Raw genomic sequence first — 21,091 nt, 5'->3', positions numbered from 1 at the left:
CGTGACGAAACAGCTTGAAGCCATGCCAACCCAAATGAAGCCAGAAGTACGAAAATCAAGCAAATCCATGTATTAACCATCATTTTCATGCCCGCTGAAGCATCATGCCATGCGTTCAAGCTCCCTTAGACACCAGCGCCAGAGTTCCTTCTGGTACATTTATAGGAAACGCTATCAATCCTGCGCTGGCACCCTTTGAATGCTTTCTGCCCGTAGCGTAGTTTTGCAACGCCTCCAAGACCAGGTACCGATCAGCCGCTTCTGCAGTGCCACTGTGATCAGCCCACAATGACCTGGCAAGGGTGGCATATGATGGCGTGAGGAAATGACGCTAAGTCGCGTGACGCGTTGATGACGTCAATACGATTCCACCATTTTTGTCGAGTTAAACGTCAGCATGCTGTCATACGATACTTCGTCAGGGGATGACGATTTTTTTTGATCACTTGATATTGCTGACACTGGTGATTCGGGCGCTGGTCAATTGACGTGTTTGATGATTCAACTATGGCTTTCGCTTTATTGGTGCATCTCTTAAGGCGAAACAAAGCGCCCCCTCGATGGAAACACTGTTGCGGAATTAAGTAGTACAAGATGCAAGGTGATGCACACCGTAATAATTCAGCCGACATAAATTCTCATGTTCTAAGGCTTTAAGGTAATGTCGTGACATTACGCTTTAAGGGAGGGGGGTGGGAGGGGAGGCCTCAAAGTGTCGCGCTTCACCTCAAAGGCTGAACACCTGAAAGTGTCGCATACACTGCAGCCGTTTATGCCTATATAAGTCTGGTGCCCCATCGCGTAACTTGATGCAGCGCCATGTGTCATGCAGGTGTGCGATTTCATGTTTTACGAAGAGTTTACCACGCTGCAGAGCGTTTACCAAAGATTTGGTAGACAACTCCTATGCCTAGCGGCCTAATGATCAGGCCGTTTTATTATGGCCGTATCGTTGGTCAACAATGTGCAGCGTTTATCCACCAAAACTGAAAACGTTCGGCTTTGATACTGTAAATGAAAAAAACAGAACGTAGTGAAGGTGTAGAGGGAGTATCCCATTAGCAAGAAATCAGGTCATGTCTTTACTCTAGTTGTACAAAACACACTGAAAAGTCGTGTGAACTTGTGCTCCTCAGAAGGTTTTAGTATGACGTGAAAGGCTACGTACAAGGGCGTGGACATTTATGTATTAGCTACTGCAGGCTTTTGCGTCAAGGCGGCAACGTGAGTGACGGGACGGCTAACAGCTCTCCCTTAGTAAAGTACCGAGTACTCTAAAATCGTTAACCACTTTTACTAAACACACAGGCAGCTACAGCAGCGATTTCTTTGTGCCCTGTATGTAACTCGCTGAGCGGCCTCATCAAGTATTAGGCACACGGGACGGCTTTGTGCTCTTACATAGTAGAGTACCGAGTACTCAAGATCGTTAACCACTTTTTTCTAATCACAGGATGGTTTTCAGCTCTCCCATCGTAGAGTCTTGTCTTGTCTTGTCGCCTAGAAGATCTTGGCTCATACCCACAAGGGAGATTGGCCACACTGTTCATTATAATAGATTTTTTTATACAACGCTTGCTAAAAAAGAGAGAAATCAGATGAGAACAATAGTAGTGTTCCTTTGAAAAAAAACGTGAGAAAGTGCAGATGAATTCGATAAACCAGAGTATACAAAACGATTTAGCAAGAATGAAGAAGAGGGACGAAAAATCGGATATATCTGGCAGTACCACTAGCAGCGTATCCTTTCGGTTGCCAGAATGAATTTACGTAGCGCTGACAGAATAGCACTGTGGCCCGCACCCAACTGACTGGCTCCGAACGATAAAAAGGTGGATGTATTAACTGGCAATCCGAGCATACCAATCGCCATCTATCTATCTATCTATCTATCTATCTATCTATCTATCTATCTATCTATCTATCTATCTATCTATCTATCTATCTATCTATCTATCTATCTATCTATCTATCTATCTATCTATCTATCTATCTATCTAGTCACCTATGACATTTAGCTATCCTGGCAGTTTCGATAATGGTATCAATACAAAACTTTGTGTGGCATAACATGACTGTATTAAGAACATATTCGACTAGTAATAACATGAAAATCTTCTCATGGGTGTCATGAATGTCATGATTTACATTTCATGGTCCTGCAACTCTTGCAGTCGTTTCGCTCACAAGGCATGTTGGAAAACTGGTATGGTATCACATGATTGCTAGGTGAACAGAAGTTACAGACCCTAACATGAAAAGCATCACATGCTTGTCTTGTAACAACATGACCACATGCCAAGCTCATAATACGCTGGCGGCTGTTTCGCTAGCGTCACTTATACCAAATTTGGTGTTATGGTACGTGAATGGATTACGAAGGTATGTGACGGGTGCAAACATGGTAATCGTAAGATGCGTGTCACGCAACAACATGACTACATGCCACACTCACGAAGCGCTCGCGGCCGTTTCGCTACCTTCACACATGCCAAATTTGGTATTACAAGACGTCAATGGATGACGAAGGTATGACTGGTGCAAACATGATAATCATGAGATGTGTGTCATGTGAGAACATGACTACATGCCACAGTCAAGGCGCCAATACATTTCGACGTGACGTGGTGCGCGTACTCACCAGCGTTAATTTCGACGTGTTGCACCGGTGTTGTGACGCCAGGCGCTGGTCTGGCCATATACTCGCAGGCGCGCGCCGCGCTGCGTTGCTTTGACGCATGCGCGTTTCAGCGCGTCCGGTGTCCCTCGGTCACGAAAAAAGGAAGACGCAGTGTGTTCTAGGTATCATATCGGCGCAAAACGCGGCATGTCTCATTTCGCACCAGTTGCTCTGGTCTCTAGTACTCTGGTCGCGCCGATAGCGCCTGGCGTCAGACTATAGAGTGCTCGTGTTTTGCTGACATAGCGTCACTGTGCCCAGTGCGCGCGCACGTCAATGCTACGTTGGAGTATATTGAGCCCTTCATGATGCGCTCGCGGCTGTTTTGCTAGCTCCACATATACCAAATTTGGTGTCAAGTGACGTCAATGGATGACGAAAGTATAGGACTTGTGCAAACACGATAATCCTGACACACGTGTCATGTATAGGAAAATGACAACATACCACGCTCATAGAATGCTCGCGGTCGTTTCGCTAGCTCCACATGTACTAAATTTGGTATCCCATGACGCGAATTGATGACGAAGGTAAACGACGCATCTAAACATGATAATTACGACACAGAGGTCAGAGGTGTTTGACATTATTTACCTCCACCTCGTAACGTTGTGGTGATTTTAAAAGGACATATAAACCTTTCTCATTCGTGCTTCGCATATCATCGATTCCCACTGCACGTGGGATGTGCCAATTTTAGGAGCGAGGCTCTGCATAGGGGCACCCGTTCATCCCTCGTAGTCGTAGTAGTAGTGTGTAACCAGTCTTACATTTTGACCTCCAAGGTGGTGTCGGTGGGAGATTTCTTCTGTGCGTTGTTGAACAATAAAAAATTCGCAGCGTGCACGTTAACTAAAAGCCGAATTCTCCTGTCTCTCATTCCCCCTTAGCAGCCATTGGCATGTACATTGAGTACTATCTGACAATTATTAAAGGGTTGCTACGTTATACTCGCTGGGCGTAACCTCCTTGGTTTTCGAAAGGTTCAGGAAGCGTTCGGCCGCAGTGCCATGAATACAGTGAACTAGTATATACCATGAACTCGAGGTGGTTAAAGGTGGGAAGTAGACACGATGCGCCAGCCGTAAGAAAGTATGCGTGTGCCTCCTCTCGTTCAGTCCTTGGAATGTCCGCTGGATGGCGGTGCTTCTATATGAGGAATATATGATGAAAAGATGCGAGATGGTGGTACTTGGAGTGTTGATTAGGTGGACGAACGGACACACACACAGATGCATGGACGGACGCACGAATGGCTGCACGGACGGATGGACGAATGGACGAACGCAGGAGCCGATGCATGGACGAACGCAGGGACGGACGCAAAGATGGACGTGCGGACGCATGAACAGACGCACGCACGGACGGGCGGATGGACGCATGGGCGGCCACACAGACGCACGCAAGGACGGACGGAGGCAAGAACGAATGGATGGACGCATGCTTCGCCCCACTCTCCATCATTCACTCCGTGGAGATGCTGCCATTTTTTAAGCATATCATCTGTAACAATTTTTTGTGTATCTGTGGATGTTGTGTCCCGTTGCGATGTTCTGTTTTATTGTAATTGATGTTTATTGTTCGAGAGAACAAATTTTTCTAAACACGCTGGGTATGCTCTCTGAGTGAGCCGAACGCTGTTGTCCTCTTGGCTCACGCCGTAATTTTTGTCAAGAGGGCCTTATCGAGTGTGAGGCTCACGGAACAGCTTTGTGATCTCCCAAAGTACAGTACCAAGTACTCAAAATCGTTAGTGATATTTTCTAAACACGAAGGTTGACGCCTGAGCAAGCTTACGCAATGTTAGGCCAACGGGGCGGCTTTATGCGTTCTCAGAGTAGAGTACAAAGTACTTTAAATCGCTAACCAGTTGTTCTGTACACGAAGTACTCTAAATCGTTAAACATTCAATTCTAAACACACCTGGCATCTCCTGTCCTTCTCAAGAGACGGTTCACTGATTTCGCACACTTTAGTACGAAGTACTTGAAATCATAAATTTTTTTCTAAATAGATTCAATGCCTGTTTCATCATCCGTGCTATGGTAATCTATGTCCCTGAGCAAAATTTTTGTCGACACGGCCGCATGAAATGTGAGGCCCACGGGACGGCTTTTTGCTCTTCCATGGTAGAGTACCAAGTACTCTAAATTGTTAACAGCTTCTTTTAAACAGGCATGTCCACTGCCAATGAAAATAAATTGAGATGTTCTCTTGAAATGTTATTGATGTCCACTGTATATGGGAGAATAAATTTCTCTAAATACAAAAAGCATGGACGGGGGCAGCTTAACTCTCTCCCGTAGTGGATTTACATCCTCTACTTCACGTTCTTTGTTCTAGACACAGTATACGAGAACTCTATAGGTGGGTCGTCATCCTCGTCGATGCATTACTTGCAATTCAATGATACGTTGAGTCGGTATTAACGTAAACCATCTGCAATAAAATATGATCTATTCAACACTCAGATAGACTGTAGTTCATTTCGTCCTCTAAATAGTTTTCGTTTTTTTTAAATACAAGCTATTAATGTGCTAGAATAGCAGACTAAATGGAACTTTGACGGCGACTCACTTCATTGGACTGGGGGTTGACACATTGATAGCATTTGACAGAACATGTAGTAAGCTTGCTATAGAATAGTGAAATCGACAGGCTCGTGCTACGTAATCGATTTGCTGCTACTACGATTAGCATGGTTATTCAGACAACAATTGTGAAAGGTCACTGCTTCATGCGAGTATAGGCTCACCTTTTTTCGAAGGTTCTTCTAAACGCATGATAAAAATGACATACTTTATTACTTTTTTGTAACTGACTTCCTGCTAGAATAGGGTAAGCGGAATGAATAGAGGAAATGCCCCAGATAGGCCGGCTCACATTTCGATAGGAAGATCTATTTTTGTTAAAGATGCCGTGTCATCCTTGGCGTTCTAGTTATAAGACCGTCAGTATTGACGTCATCTTTTGTGCTGGCTCGTGTTCCTGCTGGTAACCAGCACCTGGAAAGGGAACAAAAATTGGAAAGTGGAAACACACACATGCACGCACAAGCGCACACACAGATACGCACACACGCACAATGAGTGAACTGGTGCCAGACCAAAATATACGAGCATCAGATACAGAGCCACTTCATGGAATAAATACTGAGGGTAAATTGTCGCGAATATGGATGTACCACTCACGGGTATGCCACAGGTATGAAAATACTAGAATGTTTATGAAATATTTACAACTTTCTTAAAGGCACTCACACAGAGCAATATACCCCATGAATCTCACAATTGACAAAAAATTTGTCGCTATTCCATTCGCCACTTGACTTGAAGTGCATGTTTTTGTTGTTTTTTTCCTGCTGCATCGGCTAAATTCGTTTGACATTCAGCGCACCTCTTCATGCTCCTTGCAGACTTCAGTTTCAGAACCACTTGATGGTATGAATTCTAAGGGTATATACTGCCGCGCCTGTGATTCATGCATATTTTGTTCAAACTGCACAGACGCAATAGTGCTCGCCGAGCCATATATAATAGCCTAATCTCAAGAAGTGTCTCTATTTCGTTCGTCAGTACGTAGTGTGGACGGAATTTCCTCTATGCTGCTTTTATGACGTGACGTTGAAAAGAAAAATGCACATATATACTTATACGGGCTCCCAAATTCAAGCAGACCACGAACGCAGTCTTCTTGAAAGTTCAGAACGGCCCACTGAATTAAAGAGTGCACTTATATGAAGAGAATTCAACTTTTTTTTTGCACTTTCAGAGCGTTTTTTGATTTGGAAGAAATACGTTCTCAGCAAACCTAGAGAGCCATTCAATATTGCGAACCCATCATCCACGTTTGCTCTACGAGGTTCCTTCAGTGGAGAATGGGAAACGGCCTAATTGGATTCTTTCATCTGTAGTAATGAGCGTTCCTTTTCTCGGTCCAATAAAAACTGTGAATGCCCGGGTCTCGAACGAATTGGCATATGTTAATTTGTATGTTCAGGTGTTTACTTTTTGCTTCTCTAATTAAATATCACATACAACTTCTGTGCTTCACTGCTTTAGGGCAGGCGAGCAGCTTTCAGAAAATGCATGCATGGTGTATAGATTAAGAGTACAGCAAATGAAAATATCCGTAAGTTGACTTCGTTTACGTAGCAGTTCCCACCATAGAAAGAACAGCCTGTAATCTGACTGTTCAGTTAATAATAACTTTAAAATGCAGTGTACCTGATTTAAAATTTTTGCCTTTTTTAATTGCATCTATTTCCATATGTTTCTTTTTTGGTTGCATGGAGTACTATGCTTTCAGGGGTTGCCTCCTTGAGAGTTGGTAGCCGATATACTGACGATTCTGGGACTTCACAGAACAAGTCACTCGGTGTATTCGAGCGAAAAGGGCTGAGAACGAGTCGTTTTGAATGGTTCGGCAATCTAGACGGTGCCGCAAAAGCATTCGAATTTGAAGCGTGTGTGAAAAGTTGGGCTTACGAAAAATCTGCACTTGTCTGTATTTGCGATTCATATGTGGCTCGCATGCGTGTTGTTGGGTGCACATCGAGACGGCTACATGATGTCACCAAAACATTTTCCGCATGCAGCAGCGACCACAGACAACCTAGATAACGATGGAATTCATTGATTCACAATGTAGAGCGAGTCTCAATCTACCTCCCGACTTCAGGCACCTATAGGTATGTCGTAGCCGGTGATTAAGGCACGACATGGTCTCTCCAAAATAAACTCGAGCGCACTTTAATTGAGTTCAGTACACAAAAGAACCTGTGCACTCGACGTACTGGATTTCGTGTTCGGTAGTCCAGCGGTTTCCCGGTTGGGTATTCTTGCGCGTCAGCACACTTTAGCTAACTTGTGTGGTGCGAAGAAAAGGAGGGCTACACGATTTATTGCCACAAAATTCTCCAAGCGATATGACGATTGGCGCATAACATGAAGTTACCCTTAGGGACTCATATTATGCACCATCGTCAGCCCTCTTAGGGACCCGGGCTGGGCCTCGCACCCCTCGAAATTCGGAGGCGGGAGCTTTTATGAAAATAAATAATAAATATATATGTGTGTTTTTTATGCAAGTGGCCTTCAGCAAGTGAGCCCACAGTCTACTAAAGAACTACCTAAGTATAAGCCAGCTGTGAGGCACTGTGAAATCGAAAAGACAACGTTTGGAAGACGATGGAGGGTCACTTTCGAGAGTAGAACGCAAAAGCGTAATCGGACTGTTTTTATATATAGCCTTGTGAGTCGCTAGCTTGAAGGCGTTGCTCCTTCTACGCCTAAACCACGCCGAGAAGAACCCCAAGGCGGGGACCCCTCCAGCTCTTGTATCCATGCACGTGGCTTGATAAAACACGGCGGGGTGATCCATTGTTTAAAGCACGCCCGTGGGCACTTCGCACCACCCCGTGGGGTGATAGTCAAGCCCCTGCAACACTGAAGCACCTCCTTGATGTGCGTACCACCTACGGTAGATGGCGTGTATTAATAGCTCACCGTTAATGTGATAGAAGTATGCGCGTAGACCGAGTGGCTCTAAGCACATCGCGGGTTGCACGTTTGAATCCCCGTGGTCCCGCTGAAGCCGATATTTTTTAGTTGCTTCTCTATTCGCAGCTATACCGAGAATTTTCGCTCACCCACAACGCTGATTTTTCGCTCAGAGTCAACGACGCCGACACCAAACGAGAGTTTCGAGCGGCACGACTTTTGTAACTCTTTCGCGTTTAAGATGCTATACTGTACCTGCACTGTCATGCATAGAGGTCAGCCAATTCGGCAACACCTAAATGAATGGTATAAACATGTGAAAATTATATCCGACACGTGATCGCGGTGAAAGGAATAAAGGTCGAACTGAGAGGCAACTACATACTTCAAATTTTACCCCGTATAGAAAAATGCTTCTGAAAGAGGATCAAGGAAATGCCTTGGAATATTAAACATAGCCGTATGGAGCATTCGGCTTCGCGCAGCAGTAGTACACCTGGTTGTAGAACATTTGACAGATGGGATTTTTGAACTGCCTACTCGAGGAAACAGCCTACTGCCAGGCCGTTTCCTCGAGAGGCTTTAATGGCTTGGAACACATGAATGCCGTTTTGATGCCCAGAAGCCAGGTAACCAAGTGCCTAAAATGGGGCAGATGAGGGCGATTATACCGTAAATCACTCGGTTCGCAACATTTCGAGGCGTAATTATCACGCTTAGCTGGTTCAGTTGTGTACCTTGTCCGGCAGCTTGCCATTTTTTGTGCAACCCATACAGTGGCGTCGCTCGTACGAGAAGCTTACATCTGCACGCTCTCAGAAAAATGAAAAAAGCGTATGTTGTACTCCTTTTGGTGAGTGTTCACTGCCGACGCATATCGCCACATTTAAAAGGGTTCACTTTCGTTTGCACCTCACGACATAATGTTATATTAAATAGCGCACCCGGTATTATAAACTATTTATTTAGGGCGCTATATATTTTGTGCCCGTAAACTCAAAACTAGAAATAGTCAGCCGAATATCCTCTGTTCGCTGACTCGAACTTCGTAGGTCTCTTCCTCTGCCCCTCGAGTGTCGTGCCGTTCCCGTGGAGTAGCATCGTGTCGCGTGCAGAACGGCGTTCCATGGCGCGGCTTTCTTGCTATTTGTGTGGCGGCTTTTACGAACGCAAATTGTTGCACGCGTCTTCTGCGATGGCACAATTGTGGCAATAGGAAGAAACCGCGGCGAGCCCCTTAGCGATTTCACGTTTCTCTTTAAAGAGTGCCACATACGTGGCTAGGCCTGTCTAACAGAAACAGTCAAGGGACGTTTCTTTTTTCTTGCGAGAGCTTATATTCTTGCTCAAACCTTTATTTCTTATTCACCGACCCTAAGCAGATAATCTGCTACAGACCAGGCCAATTACGAGAAGCTGATGTTGGAAGTAAGCGAACATTCAGGACAAAATACCAGACGGCGTCCGTTGGGCAACTGTACTCAGCCCTGTTCTGTTCCGCTTATTCAGTAATTAGTCAGTAAAAGAACTTACACTTCATGCATATTTTTGAAGGCTGTTAACCTCTCGCTGGTAGAATAAACAGCGATTACCGTGAAGAATACCAACAGCATGACTTGAAGTTCTAAGAAGGCGCACGTACTTTGCGATGAAGTAAGATTTCAACATGAAGGTGCACTGTGCAGGTATTTAATAAATAATTATCCACCCCAGTATCAGGAAAACGACATTGGGAATACGGGAGCACGGTAGTTTTTTTATCGTACGCGTGGCATGCCTCTTTATTCGAATCAAGGGTCTGCTTTTGTTTTTGATAATAGCAAATGAAGCTGACGCATGAACACATTGCTTGGGATAATGAACACAGCGATTTACATGCTGAAGAGATCGACATGCAGTTGATAGTGTGCGCTGTGTGCAGGTGTGTTCCATTTGTATTTCAATTTTTTTTTACTCGCGCAACTCAGTTAAGATGAAGCACGATGTCGTTCTAATAAACAGCAGGAATTGTTAAAAAAGTGTCCTCCTCTTTAGAAGTACAGGTTTGGGTTTTACCATTTATTTATAAATTTATATACCTATTTATCGATTCAGGTAGTGATCGGAATCACTACCTGAAGTACTGATTGCGATCAATTTAGAATTATTTTAGTATACGCATACAAAAAGGCCCGAAAGCTGTTTGATTAGGCTACGTCATTCAGACTGTAGCTGCAGCAGCGCCATCTCTCTCATTTACAAATTACCCAAATAACTGCAATACGCTTCCGAGGAAAACTACAATATCAATATTTAGGATTAAGGCCCTTTCTGCATTAGGAAGGAAAAAAAAGGAATCGAAGATAAAAAGCAACAGTGGTGTACTCTTTGTGGTATTATCTGTCTGCAAAAGCATTATTATATTGCACCTGAAAAACACTACAACGCATGACTGAACATAAGCCCTAAAACTCAGGAAAACAGCATTTTTCAGTTGAGTTTTATATTGACCCGGGAAAGATCCATTTTGCAGTAAGTTTAATCACTTATAATATCACTTATAATGTCTGGTATTGCCGTTGCTAATATTGTAGGCCATAGTTTGCACGTGGTCGGGACTTAATTATTATTGGTTTACATAGTTGATAGGTTCCGTATTGTGGAAGAATAAAAATAACTTCAAGGCTCGTATAGGCTGTAGCAAATCAAAACAGTTTGGGATGTTTTATGTGCACAGCTCTTCTACTTATTATCCGATGTTGGCGCTTTGTACGAACAGAAAACACTACACGCAACGATGAACAAGAAAGTAGCGAAGTGAGTGCCATACACATCAAACCCGATAGCTGCGTGCGGGTCGCCGGCTCCCAGCCACTAGAAAACGTTCGAGCAAAACTGATCCGCTTTGATCCTCACCGCACCAAAAGGCCAACGAGATTTAGTCAATTTCCTGCACCGATGCAGTTGCTCGCCGGCGCCTGGTTGTGACTGAAATGGGTCTGGGTTTTCGCTTGGGCTGATAAGGCGACTCACTTTTCCTGAGCACTCAGTCAGCGCTTTTTCGACGGCTTGGCGGACAAAAGATTCACTTGCTGCGAAGTGTTCCCACATAAGAATCACTCAAGTGTATTCCAACGTGAACTTTCCGATTGTAAGTTTGATTCATTTCTTGGCAAGTTCGGTTAGTGACAGTATTGTTTTGTCTTTTTTGCTCATGCGGAAAATATAATTCAATGATCACGGCAATCATGGACCACCTATTTAGGAAGTTCACTCATTCGTAAGTGGGTCAGCGCACTATCAATTATGTAATTTATTATTATAAAGAGAGTTGCCCTACAAGCTCAGTTTCAAAAAGCTTCGCCTTTTCTTTCAGTTCACTGGAGTGCTCGTTTTCTGGGCGACGTATTTTCCAAGATGAAATATTATTATAAAGCAAGAAACAGTGTTGTGTTTCACACGACTGATCAAACATTCATATAGTAATAACACGAAAATTTCCAATCTTGCTTTTTCAACTGTGGAGGTGTTAAAGCTGGCAATCAGATATCCATTAACAAAAAACTTCTACGACACCGCTTCCATCACAGCGGCCTCAGCTTCCCTTCACACACCACGGGATCGAATCCCGGCTGCGGCGGCTGCATTTTGGATGAAGGTGAAAGTGCTTCAGGCCTATGTGCTCAAATTTGGGTGCACGTTAAAGAACCCCCGGTAGTTGAAATTTCTGGAGCCCTCCTTGGCGTCCAACATGATCATATGGTGGGTTCGGGACGTTAAATTCCACGTATCAATCAATTAGAATGTAGTTGCTAAAACGCTTACTTGCTGTGCATGAAGCTTTCAGTAGACTGCAAGCTTCCCGAACTTAGTTTATTGAACTCCGGAGAAACGGAAGTTGTCGTTTGCAAGGAACACAGCTTGTCAGAACTCGAGAGTATATTTGCTGTCTGTGAAGTGCACGTAAGAGCTAGTGCTCCGCGCTTCATTTTAAAACCGTAAGACAATGTTATGAAGAGCCTAGAAGCGAGAACTTCAGCTGAGAATTGTGGCGTGTCCTCCGCAACTGAGTGCAGGAAAAATAAAATGTCTCCTCGTTTCTAAGCACTGGAGTGTAGTGTTTACTCCAATACATAACGCTATCTCTTTGAGCTGTGAACGCACGGTTTATTAAAGCGGAGCTGCTTGCTTTGGCGATACCACCGAGAAAGCATGTCTTGTCACAGATCTAACCACCGTTTCCACACCAAGAAGTTTCGTTTAACTAACGCGTACTTAGGCAGCTAGTGGCGTGTTGTTTTTGAGGAACCTTTAATAAAAGAGGCCCAGTTGAAAGTGTGGCTAATCATTGCTTCTCTTAGTGGGCTAGATACCATTCCGATCGGTATGGCGTGTTAAGAACGATCACGCTCTTCGAGTAACCAGAGCGAAATTAACAGAATAAATGATATCAGTAAAAGCTCTAAAATGCCACATTGCAAGTTTGTGTACCCATTTTTTTGTTTTCGTTTTCGCGGCTTTATATAGCAGCAGAAACTACAATAAATATTGTTGCGGAAGAGAATCCCGTGACCACTCCAATCCCGTGACCACTCGCATCGGTTCGCACTTCTGTCAGAGCGACGGGTCAATGCGGGCCAATGTAGGTGGAGTCGTGAGGAGGATGATGAGGTGAGAAAAAGCGGCAGCTTGAACGGAACCCCACGTAAAAGTCACGTCTGTCTTCAGAAGGTCGGTGAGTGGTCGAGCGGTTGTTGTTAAATCTTTCTCGAACCTTCTAAAATAGAAACAAAGTCCCGCAAAGCTCCAGACGTCCTTGCCAGACTAGGATACAGGAAAGCTCGTGAGCACGAATGTTCTCCGGGTCAGGCTGCACACCTGATGCATCCACAATGTGGCCCAACACTGTAGTCTGCTGGCGGCCGAAGTGACATTTAGACGAGTTTAGTTGAAGGCCAGCAGTGTGGAAGATGTCGAGAACCGCTGACAAACGCTGGAGGTGTGTCTCAAATGTAGGCGAATATACAAGGACATCATTCAGGTAGCACAGGCATGTTGACCTCTTGAACCCTTGTAATAGCGAGTACAACATACGCTCAAACGTGGCTGGGGCGTTGCATAGCCCAAACGGCATCACCTTGAATTGGTATAGGCCGTCGGGAGTTACAAACGCAGTCTTTTCTTCGTTTTTTTCGTCCACCGCAATCTGCCAATAGCCAGAACGTAGGTCGATTGAAGAAAAGTATCGCGCGCCATGAAGACAACCGAGGGCGTCATCGATTCGGGGCAAAGGATAAACGTCCTTTTTTGTGATTCGATTAAGATGGTGGTAATCGACGCAGAAGTTCCACGTATCATCTTTTTTTTAACGAGCACAACAGTAAATGCCCAAGGGCTCGAGGAGGGTTCAATAATTTCTTTGGCTAGCGTCTTGTTGACTTCTTGTTGAATTACCTTATGCTCCGTGGCAGACGCCCTGTACGGTCGGCGGTGAATGGGAGGAGAATCACCAGTATTATTGCGGTGCTTCACGAGTGAAGTCTGACTGAGTGGACAGCTCTCGATGTCAAATATGTTGCGGTAGGAAGCCAGAAGGCGGAATAGGGTGTCGGATTGCTCAGGTTTGAGTTTCGGGTCGATCATGGGGTGCGAGGCTACATCGAGGGATGTGGCATCCTGCGGGTGACATGGAAGATCGGAGCATGCGTCTGAGGAAAAAGCGGTGTCATGAGCGTCTATTAAGGGTCGAAGCGTGGCGACTGAAATTCTCTGTGGTAGTACTTGCTGCGTGAAATCGAAAGTGATAATGGGCAGACATGTTCGGTTAAAGGCCATGGTTACGACGGAGTGTGGCACAGTGATGTCGCACGACAGGAGAACATCTGGAATAGGAGTGACGACGTAATCACCGTCAACAACGGGTGAACTTGGTTCCAATTCAATGAATTTGAGGGCTTTTGGCACTATCCGACTGAAGTTTGTGGTACAGAGGCTTTTCGGTAGCTCGGGGTGAGAATCTGGAAGAAGAGGAAGTTCTAAACAGAGAGTCCCGGCGAAACAGTCGATCAGGGCAGAATGCATCGATAAGAAGTCCATCCCGACGACGAGGTCATGAAGGCTATTGTTTAGCACGGTAAATAAAACAGGAACATGGCGGCTGGCAAGGCTAATACGAGCGGTACACATTTCAATGACGGCCACAGTTCCACCATCGGCGACACGGACGCCTTGTGTTGCGGCAGGCATGAGTACTTTTTTGAGGCGGCGACGGAGACAAGCACTCATTATAGACACCAGAGCTCCAGTGTCGACTAAAGCCGTCAAAGAAAGACCGTCCACATGCATTTCCAGCAAGTTCTTATTAGTAGGTAGCGTCAACGGAGGATTTGGGTCAGTCGCACTTGATGCAGCACTACCTCCAGGAGCTGCATAATCTAGTTTTCCACCCGGGTTAATGCATAGTTAGTCAGCGATGGATAGCGGCAGGGTTGGGGCGACGGAGAACGGTAACGTTGCGGTGACGGTGAACGAGTGGTAGAGCGACTGTTAGGTGCGTCGGAACCAGGATACTCACGGCTGGGCGAATACCGACGGGGGACCGCGTATGGCCGAGGAGAAGAAGATAATTGGTTCCAACGGGGGGAGGGGGGGGGGCGTCCAAGTGCTGCGGCAGTAGCGAGAGGCATGGCTAACTCGAGGACAGCGGAAGCAGATTGGCTTGTCGTCTGCTGTTTTCCTTTCCGTCGGATTGCGGGATCTTGGCAGAGAGTATGGGTCGTGGCGTGGTGTATTTATTAACATTGGTCTGTAGTCCGGTCGGGAGACGGAGCAGGCGACAGGAAAACCAAGGTTAGCAATTTCTTGCCGCACGACTGCCTGAATACCTGACACCACCGAAGGTGTTTGCACGGTGTCCTGGTCGAGTGGAAGTTGATGAAACGGCGCCTGACGGGCCGCCTCACGCTCGCACCGAACGATGCGCGTGACATTCTCGTGCAAGTGTGGTGCGGCACCGAGATCGGTACAGGTTGACGTGACAGCCGTGTTAGGGAGGTGCGAAAATTCAGGCCGAACTCAGCGGTTTTTGGTCATTTCGAAGTGGCGGCATTCCTTAATTATGAGATCGACGGTCGTGACGTTGTTGTACACGAGCAAGTTGAAAGCGTCGTCCGCCATGCCCTGAGTATGTGGCCCACCTTGTCGCTCTCGATCATTCGCTCGTCCACTTTGCGGCACAACGCGAGCACGTCCGGTATGTACGATACATACGACTCGGTTGATGACTGTACATGGGTGGCGAGTTCTTGTCGTGCAGCCATTTGTCAACCAGACTGGTCCCCAAAGATGTCGCGTAGTCGTTCCTTGAAGGTGTCCCAGCGTGTAAGCTCGGCCTCATGAGAGTCGAACCATACACGTGGGGTGCCATCCAAGTAAAATATTACGTTGGCGAGCATCATGGTAGGGTCCCATCGGTGAGACAGGCTAACGTGCTCTTACATGCGGAGCCAGTAGTCGACGTCAAGGCCAGGCTGGGCGGGGAACGTACCGGTATCGCGGGGGTGATACATCGCTAGGTACGTAGTAGCTGATGCTCCAGCTCATGGCGGTGACGGGTTGTTATCATTGGAAGCCATGGCCGGAGGCTGGACTGTGCGGCCACTGCCAAGCTTTGTGGTGAGTAGGGAGAACGTTCCACCTCCACCAAATATGTTGCGGAAGAGAAGAGACGCCGTATCGACGAGGCTGTGGATGAAATATATTTCAAACCAGCAGCAGCAGGGGCGGCGTGACCGGTAGACCAGACACCGAGCGAAGACCACTCTTCGTCCACTTCGTCAGGCACACACGCGCATCGTCCCACGAAATGTCAACATGCAAGTAGCAATATAAACTATTCCGCGGCCGACCATGGACCACCTAAAAATACGGCTTACATATCTGCAATAGACTGCTCGCGGTTCTGCAGTAAAACAGAGCATTAAGAATGATTAACACAATTTGATATATATTAACATTCACTAAAAATTACTGCGTGTGCTAATCTGGCAAAGCAAGTCTAAAAAAAGTCTTTGATTTATACAACGCAGCGCTATATGGTTCAGTTAAGGAGCGTCGTTCGAATAAAAGCCGTGCAAACACTGGTTTCACTACAGTGGTGACCCTCCTAACGTTCGCTCGCTTTAGCTAAATAGTTACGTGGCAGGAACGTTCTTGCTGTGGTTGCGATGATGACGGAAGAACTGGAGATCTACGAAAAGGTGGCCTACACCGGCACATAATTAAGGTTTGAGTCACGCACGTTTTTACTTCACAAATATGCGCCTACTTCAGATTAAAGAGGTGCTCCCCCCCCCCCCCCTTCCGAAAAAAAATTTGCTTATGCCTTTGACATGCACACGTATTCTAACGACGATATAAGTGAAAGTTTTAACGAAACACGTGTTCTAACAACGTAAAAGTTAGTTCTAGCCAGTCCACTCTTATAAAGTTGCAATACTGGCGTATCGGCCTTTATTGTGTTTTAGGTATTCGTTCAATCGAATTATTCAAAACTCCGATTACGAGCTGTTCGAATGTCGCGCGAGATTAGTCAATCAGGTGTTATATTCGATTGGAATTCGAAAATCACATATTCGCACGCCCTTAAAATTAAAGGGTTCCGTTATAGATGGCAAGCGATACGGTGAATGCGACGCTAAGAGAACGCGCTATGTGCGCCACCAATGCCCAGGGCGCCTTAGTAGCGTAACGCCAAATGAAACGATAAATTAAAAGATGTTGTTGACAAACATATGTCTCTATAGGTGAGGAGCCTAAATACAGAACATGGAAAAATAAAGGAGATGTTACGTGACATTTGGGTAACCCACCAAGAACCAGTACGGAGGTTGAAAAGTGGGCAACTGGCTCCAATGCTACTTTCACTGGGAATGATACATTTAATCTGCATTGCTATTCTATGGTCCGCCTCAAGTGCAAGCCCCACGGGACAGCTTCAAGCTTTCCCTTAGTACAGTACTAAGTACTCTGAATCATGGGAATGGTACGCTCATTCCAGCATTGCTATCCTATGGTCCTCGTCAAGTGTGAGCCCCACGGGAACGCTTCAAGCTCTCTCTTAGAAGAGTACTAAGTACTCTGAATGGTTAACAACTTTTTCAACGCTTTCATTCACGGCGTAATCATCTTTCTCTATGGTGTTATTATTGTCGACGCGGTCTCACGGAGTGGGAAGTCCAGGGGACAGCATTTTGATCTCCAATAGGAGAGCATCAAGTACCTTAAAATGCTAACTTTTTTCTAAACATACATCTCCATGTATACCCTGTACCGTCCGTACACGGCCTCATTATGTGTGAGGTCCACGGGACGGCTTTATGCTTTTTTCATAATAGAGTATAAAGCACTCTCAACTGTTAACCACTTCGTCTAAACACAGCATCCATTTGCGGTTAAAAGGGGACATGTTATGTCTCTCCCGCAGAGTGCTTCATTCTTGCCACACTCACCAGTAGCCTCATGGAGGCGTCTACACTAAGTGTGTCTTATTGCGTCGAGTATTCATTTAAGTTGTATAAAAAACCTGGAGTGGGAGTTGTTAGTCAATGTGTTTCTACGTCACGGGAAGCATTCAATGAGAAATCATTGCATAAATGTAAAACGCAACTTTACAGAAGTAGTTGAATGCATTTGCTCTGCGTTAAGATGACCGCATTCCGCAGGCCCCAAATCGAGAGGGACGAGGACGGATAACGAAGGAATATGCCGTACAGCTCCAACAGAAAATTAGACATTTAGTAGTGGGGCTTTTTTAGGGTTAAGTATTACCTTCAGGTTGTGTCTGCAAAAACTTGTAGCCTGCCGTATGCATCACAGGAATTGATTTGATTGATATGTGATTTAATCCCCAGTTCCTATAGTGAAACAGTCACGAGGACAAGCGCATACAATAGAGGGAGAGAGCGGAGTGAAGAATAGTGGTGCGGAGCGAGGCTGATGTCTGGTGTGGCAGCGAGTAATACCCCTGTCACACGGCCACCACCAAACTCCGTTGAACACCGTCAACGTAAATTTCCCCTAGGGGGTTCGACGGAGATGGAGTTGAGGCAGTGTCGCACGGCAATGACAAGATTGTAACAGTTGCCGCGAGGGGGCTCAGCTGGCGCTGTTTGATTTTCGGAAAAGTATTCTAATTTGATCCCTATTGATTTTTTTTGTGAATCCTCGTTATGCGGTTTTTACAAAAAAAAAACACTATAAAGTAGGTACGCGACTAAGAAACCAATAAAAATAACTGCAAATAAAAACGCATTTGCTAATTGTAGCAATGCTGCTAGTGACGCTGGCCACATTGTACTTTTAGTTGTTTTGTTGCCTGTGTACATGCCCGGTACGAAAGTTCTTATGTTTCCTTGCCTCGTGAGCGCACATTTTGTGTTCTTCAGCCATGAGTGACACAGCGGACGACGTGAGAAAGTGGTGCGTTATTGCGCTAATAATGACGTTGATCGGCTGGCGCCGGCCGGTCCGACTCTCGAGACACGGTGTGTAGGGCATCGGTGTTGAGAGTAAGTGAACTCTGTCAGGCGTAAATATTGTAAACAGACACGCGTTGTGAATGACTACTACAGCGAAAGAACGTTGAATCTTGCTAAAATGTATTATTCTTTCACTGCGGCCACTTAGTGCTCGAAATGTTTCTCTGACCTCTAGACCGCTGAAGACGAGAGTACCTCGTTTCGCTGGGAAGGGAGATCGTTGAACGTCCTTTGCGAAATGCTCCGTTCACCTTCGTTTGGGGTGGCCGTGTGACACCCCAAACGAAGGGTGACACAAGGGTGGCCGTGTGACACCAACCGCCTCTTCGTTGTCGTAAAGACGAGGGAGTTAAATGGTCTTCACGGGTGCCCGTGTGACAGGGGTATAAAGCCTAGTAAAGAAAAGAGTGTGGGGTAAACGACTTGAGGTGGAGGTAGGCAATGGTTTAGCGAAAACTCAGCTGTGTCAAGTTGAAAGGAGAAAGGAAGAGACATTGGGACAGATGGGAGTCGGAAAGGAGGGGGGAAGCATTAAGTGAAACGCAATAAAATTCCGAGGCGTGATTAAAGTCCGAATAGTCATGATCGTAGAGGAGCTTCGTAACCATCCGTAACTTCGGTCACTTAGAGCGTATCTATCTGTCTATCTAGCCCCCTACGACTTTTAGCTCTCCTGGCCGTTTCGATAATGCTATCAATACCAAACTTGGTATGAGATAACATGACTGTATGAAAAATATATCTGACTAGTCATAACATGAAAATAATGAGGTGGATGTCATGACTGTTATGATTTACATTTCATGGTTCTGGAGCTCTTATGGTGGTTTCCTTCACATGGCATGTTACAAAACTGGTATGATATGACATGATTGAATGGCTAACACAAGCGATAGACCCTAACATAAAAATCAAGACATGCGTGTCATGTAGCAACATGACTTAGTGCAAAGCTCATGATGTGCACGCGGGTGTTTCGCTGGCGTCACATATACCAAATTGGGTATTATGGTACGTGAATGAATGACGAAGATATGAGACTGGTGCAAACATGATAATCATGAGATGCATGTCATATAACAACATGACTACATGCTACGCTCATGATGCGCTTACGGCCGTCTCGCTAGCTTCACACATGCTAAATTTGGTATACGTGACGTCAATGGATGACGAAGATATGTGAATGGTGAAACATGATGATCATGAGATGCGTGTCATGTAAGAACATGACTACATGCCACAGTCAAGGCGCCAATGTATTTCGACGTGACGCGGTCTGCGTGCTCGCTGGCCTTCATTTCGACACGTCACACCGGCGTTGCGACGCCAGGCGTCGGTCCTGCCATATACTCGCAGGCGCGCACCACGCTGCGTTGCTTTGACGCATGCGCGTTTCAGCGCGTCTGGCGTCCCTCCATCACGAAAAGAGGGAGACGCAGTGTTGTCTGGGTAACGCATCTGCGCGAAATGCAGCCTGTCCCATTTCACCCCGTTGCCATCGGGCCGCGCCGACGGACGCTGGTCGCACCGGTCGCACCTGGCGTCAGAATATACAGTGCTCGCGTTTAGCTAACGTAGCGTCTCTGTGCCCAGCGCTCGTGCGCGTAAACGCTACATAGGAGTATATTGGGCCCTTCATGATGCGCTCGCGGCCGTTTAGCTAGCTCCACATTAACCAACTTTGGTGATAAGTGACGTCAATGGATGACAAAAATATATGACTGGTGCAAACATAAATATCCTGACACGCCTGTCATGTAAGACCATGACAACATACCACGCTCATAACGTTCTCGCGGTTGTTTTGATAGCTCCACATATACTAAATTTAGTATCACGTGAGGTGAATAGATGAAGAAGGTAAACGACACACCCAAACATGATAATCATGACACGGAAGTCATGTATGGCATTATTTACCTCCGCCTCGTGACGTTGTGCTGTTTTTAAAATGACATATCAACATTTCTCATTCGTGCTTCGCATATTATCTATTCCCACTGTACGTTGGGTCTGCCAATTTTTTTTCTTTTGATTTCACAATGTTTATTTCGCGAAAGAGCAACAATGACGAACAAGCAGCACCATGTGTGAAAAAAGGCGGCTTATGACAGCAAAAATCATCCTGACAGCTGAGAAATCTTGGTCTAAGCATATAGAATACATCTGCAATAAAGCTTTAAAGAAACTGGGCTATGTACACCATACAAAAAAAGATGCTCAACGCAAAAGAAAATTGCTCACATATATAGCGCTCTTCCTTCCATCCTTAAAAATAGCTGTCCCATATGAAATCTTCTTAAAGCATTTGACATCAACACATTGGTATCGGTTCAAAACAAAAGACATTCGTTTCATTTTCCGCGTTTACGACTGGAATTTCTAACCGC

The sequence above is a fragment of the Rhipicephalus microplus genome, chromosome 8, assembly GCF_043290135.1.
Source record: "Rhipicephalus microplus isolate Deutch F79 chromosome 8, USDA_Rmic, whole genome shotgun sequence".
NCBI lineage: Eukaryota > Metazoa > Arthropoda > Arachnida > Ixodida > Ixodidae > Rhipicephalus > Rhipicephalus microplus.
The sequence above is the reverse complement of the archived record's forward strand: the minus strand, read 5'-3'. Positions refer to the sequence as shown.